The 4,953-nt window shown below is 38.2% G+C and overlaps 1 pseudogene across 1 annotated transcript; it reads left to right on the top strand.

Annotated features, from left to right (window-relative positions):
• Nucleotides 1–1,815: 1,815 nt before the first annotated feature.
• On the top strand, nt 1,816–3,445 carry LOC309845281 (E3 ubiquitin-protein ligase KCMF1 pseudogene; annotated as a pseudogene). The gene has a single exon. The product of its transcript is annotated as an E3 ubiquitin-protein ligase KCMF1 pseudogene (transcript).
• The last annotated feature ends 1,508 nt before the right edge of the window (nt 3,446–4,953 follow it).

A 4,953-nucleotide genomic window follows, 5' to 3' on the forward strand; every position in this document is an offset into this window, starting at 1 on the left:
ATATACAAAGATACTCTGTCACAATCAAGTCCATTTTACTCTATAAACTCTGGGTTAGTTTAACATTAGGATATCAGTTTAAGGAAACAAAAATGATACAGTTAACCCAATAGACATTAATACAACGCTCCACCGAAGTAGAGTTGTGAAAAGGAATCCTTAATCTACAAAAACAAAGCTAAGTTAAAACAAGAAAAAAAGAACAGTACGCACTACCTAATGTTGTAATACATTTCTGTTGAGAACACAAGAATGCTCCTTGTCATTATTTGCTTTCAATTCTATTACTGAAGGTTCTAACAGAATATGACAAGAAAACAGAATGAACTCAAGAGGATTACAAATGAAACAATGATGTCCTAGTTTCAGAAGATACTTTTATAAATAGTCAAAAGGGCCTATCCATTAATTTTAAATAAGTGACCTAATACAATTTGCCTCCTGATGTGATTCAATAATGAATACACATCACTTCTATTTTAATTTTTCCAATATATTTAACCTGTATATAATCATAGACAAACCTAAAATATAGGGTATTCTACAGAAAAACATGTTTTTTACACCTTTCCAAACTTCTGAGAAAAAATAAAAACAGAAGCATAAGAGTAGCATTTTAGGTTTTAGAAAAAAGCATGAAGAGAGATGTAAACCAAATGAAATTAAAACTATGCTTGTGTATTGAATTAAAAAACAGCTATAGAATATTTTAGACATGCAACTGGGGCACATGGATGGCTCAGTCAGTTAAGCATCTAACTCTAGGTCAGGTCATGATCTCAGGGTTTGGGGATTGAGCCCAGAAGCAAGTTCTGTGTCAAGTCCCCCAGGGAGTGGGTCCAGCCCCAGGTCCAGCGCTATGTCCAGCCCCGTGCCTGTGGAGATCTACATAAGGTTCTGTGCTCAGTAGGGAGTCTGCTTCTCCCTCTCCCTTTGCCCCTCCCTCCACTTGTGCTCTCTCTCTTTCAAAAAAATAAGTAAAATCTTAAATAAAAAAAGAAGTATATGCAAGTATCTTAGAAGATGTTATTTAATTAACACTCTTTTCCTTAGCTATGAAAATCATCCTGTGGCGATGTATGTAAAAGTTCTTGTTTTTAGCAGTTTCATAAAAGCATTTTTAAATAACTCTGGCAAAAATAATTCCTTTCCTCTATGTCTAATCAGAAAGCAAATATTGTCAAATGTGAATATTAGATAGGTAAGTTTAGGAGAATTGTGCTTTTCTTTCAACTTTCCTAAAAAGAACTTTTTAAAAATAACAAAAATACTATGCAATTACAAAAAAAATTTTCATCATAGCTATATGGAAATTATATCATACTGGAGTCAGTTATATATGAGAAACTTTTAAAAATATTTTTATGTTATCTAATGATATAAATAATATATTAGTAATTCTTTAAAAATGCATAAATAGATTTCTGCTTTATTTAGATTACCTCAAGAGACTTGAAATATTAGAGCTACCCCTCTCAAAGGAAAAAATATATAAATAGATTTACCAGGGTATTTTATATAAAGTCTATATACAAAAATCAAATTTATATCTAGATATTGGAAAAATTAATGAAAAGCAACATTTTTAAATGAAGTCATTCATAATAGCTTCAGAAACTTCTCATGTCAATGAGTAAATCTATGAAGAATGGACAAGATTGCACTAAAAAGCTTAAAAATTACCTTGACAGAAATTAAATCAGACTTAAATTAGATATCATGTTTCATTGATTGAAAGATTCAGTATTGTAGAAATCTCTATCCTCTCAAAATTGATTTAGACATACAATGCTATCAGCAGGAGCGCTCCCTGCCCACCCCGCCCCCGCGGCCGAGCCCGGGAGTCGAGTGGGAGTCAGCCGGCCCGCGCGGGCAGCGCAGGGACCGCGCCGGGGACACTGCAGCCGGAGCCCGGGAGGGGCCGTGCCGCCACCGTCTGAACTAGGATGTCCCGACATGAAGGTGTCAGCTGTGATGCATGTTTAAAAGGAAATTTTCGAGGTCGCAGATATAAGTGTTTAATTTGCTACGATTACGATCTTTGTGCATCTTGTTATGAAAGTGGTGCAACAACAACAAGGCATACAACTGACCACCCGATGCAGTGCATATTAACAAGAGTAGATTTTGATTTATACTATGGTGGGGAAGCTTTCGCTGTAGAGCAGCCACAGTCTTTTACTTGTCCCTATTGTGGAAAAATGGGCTATACGGAGACATCTCTTCAAGAACATGTTACTTCTGAACATGCAGAAACATCAACAGAAGTGATTTGTCCAATATGTGCAGCATTACCTGGAGGCGATCCCAATCATGTCACGGACGACTTTGCAGCTCATCTTACGCTTGAACACAGAGCCCCTAGAGACTTAGATGAATCGAGTGGTGTTCGACATGTACGTAGAATGTTTCACCCTGGCCGGGGATTAGGAGGTCCTCGTGCTCATAGATCAAACATGCACTTTACTAGCAGTTCTACTGGTGGACTTTCTTCTTCTCAGAGTTCATATTCTCCAAGCAATAGGGAAGCCATGGATCCTATAGCTGAGCTTTTATCTCAGTTATCAGGAGTGAGACGTTCTGCAGGAGGACAGCTTAATTCTTCCGGCCCTCCCGCCTCTCAGTTACAACAACTGCAGATGCAGCTGCAGCTGGAACGGCAGCAAGCCCAGGCAGCGCGGCAGCAGCTGGAGACAGCACGCAACGCAACCCGGTGTACTAACACGAGCAGTGTCACCACTACAATCACACAATCCACGGCAACAACCAACACGGCTAACACAGAAAGCAGTCAGCGAACTATCCAGAATTCCCAGTTTCTTTTAACAAGGTTGAACGATCCTAAAATGTCAGAAACAGAGCGCCAGTCCATGGAAAGTGAGCGCGCAGACCGCAGCCTGTTTGTCCAAGAGCTCCTTCTGTCCACTTTAGTGCGTGAAGAGAGCTCGTCCTCCCACGAGGATGAACGGGGGGAGATGGCAGATTTTGGTGCTATGGGCTGTGTAAATATTATGCCTTTAGATGTTGCTTTAGAAAACCTAAATTTAAAAGAGAGTAATAAAGGAAATGAGCCTCCACCACCTCCTCTTTGATGACATCCCAATTCGCAGACAATGTCCTCTGTGCTGTATTTGCCAATGAAAGTGGACAACAACTATCTTGGGTTTGTTTGGTGATTGTAATTTCAGGTCTGTCACTCTTGTTACATTGTGTACATTCAAAGGAAGAGAGAAAATATATATGATAATCATTTCCACTTAACTAATTTTTACTTCTAGCAGGTAAATGTAGGTAGCAGTGCAGGGGTGATCTCTGCTTCCTGTACCTTGACATGCAAAAGGCTCTCCACATTCAAACTGAAGAGGAAAATTGAAATCTCTAATGAAGCTGCTGTGTGTATTTATGAATATTAATGAATAAAAACTGCTTGGATGGTTTACCTTAACTACTGCATGAGGTTTTTTGCAGCGTGCATGAGTTTTAGTGACCTTGTTATTTAAAAAATGAAATACAAGGAGTAAAACTTAAACAAACATAAAAAGCCCAAAGCTTTCCTGAGCATTATTCAATGGTTACGCGGCAGAAGAGTTACACGGCGAAGTAGCTTTTGAATAATGTCCGCCGGAGTCACCTTTCTTGTGTGCCTCCTACACACAAAGCCAGCTCTGCAGCCGAGTCTGGGGGTCGTAGCCAGGGGTCGCACTGTGCCTTGTGTGGCTGTCCTGTCGCCCTGTTAGTCATCCTACCTGTATGGAGCTCAACCTGTCTCTTTTTAAACTCATCTGTAGAAGACACACCAGTAAAGCGACTGTCGGAATCTGCTGCGGGGCACCCATGTGCCCTCAAAACAAAGCCTGTTCATATGTGTTTAAAGTTTTTACTTGTTGTGGTTGTTGACAATTTTTTTCAATTGTTAAATATGTTTTATTCAGGTGTAGATGAATTTCATTTATTCACTGTTCAATGAAGTTAACCTGAATTATGTTGTCTTTGTTTTTGAAAATCTCACATTCTCAATCATATTTTGCATTATTTATGTACTTGCTTCATAGTTTGCTGAGACAGATCAGATCAGGGGAGCTTTGAGGATTTGCCTTCCCAGATTTTGTCAGTATATCACAACCAAATTCTTAATGCTAACTCTAGCACCTTTTATTTATTGGGTTTTTTTCTGGCATAAAAAGTAAAGCCTTTTAATTGAAAAAAAAAAAAAAAAAGACATACAATGCTATCACCATAAAAATTCCAGCAACTTTCTTTATATGTATGGAATTTGCAAACTGATTCTAAAATTCCTGAAACCTTAAGGACTAAGAATAATTAAGACTAATATAAAGAACAAAGAAAAAGGACATATTCACTAGGTATTAAGACTTATTGTGGCTATAGTGATTGAGGGTCCTGTTAATCCAAAGATAACCAATAAGCCAATTAAATAAGAGTCCACATAAATAAATAAATCCAGATAAAAGCTCTATTTAAGATAAATGTGACAGTGTGGACCATCGGCAAACAGTGCTCTTCCCAATAAATTACACTGAATGCTAATGTGGAAAAAGTTAAAAATTACCCCTCATCTCATATCAAAAACAAAAATTGACAGCTGCTAAGTTAAAGATGAAAGTGTGAAAGCTAAGACAATAAAAAAGATAGCATATGAAAAAGTCATCATGAAATATGTTAGGTAAAGAGGTCTTAACCAAGGTCAGCTATATCAAAAACACTGTAAAGAAAAGGGATGTTACCCAGACACCTGAGTGGCTCAGTCTTTTAAGCATTTGCCTTCGGCTTGGGTTGCGATCCCAGGGTCCTGGGATCCAGTTCCACATCAAGCTCCTACTGGGTGGGGAGCCTGCTTCTCCCTCTCTCCCTGCCTCTGCTCTGTTTCCCTCTCTCTGTGTTAAAACAAAACAGAACAAAACAAAACAAAACAAAATAAAAAAAACTTTAAAA

Source organism: Mustela nivalis, assembly GCF_964662115.1.
Source record: "Mustela nivalis genome assembly, chromosome: 12".
Taxonomy (NCBI): domain Eukaryota; kingdom Metazoa; phylum Chordata; class Mammalia; order Carnivora; family Mustelidae; genus Mustela; species Mustela nivalis.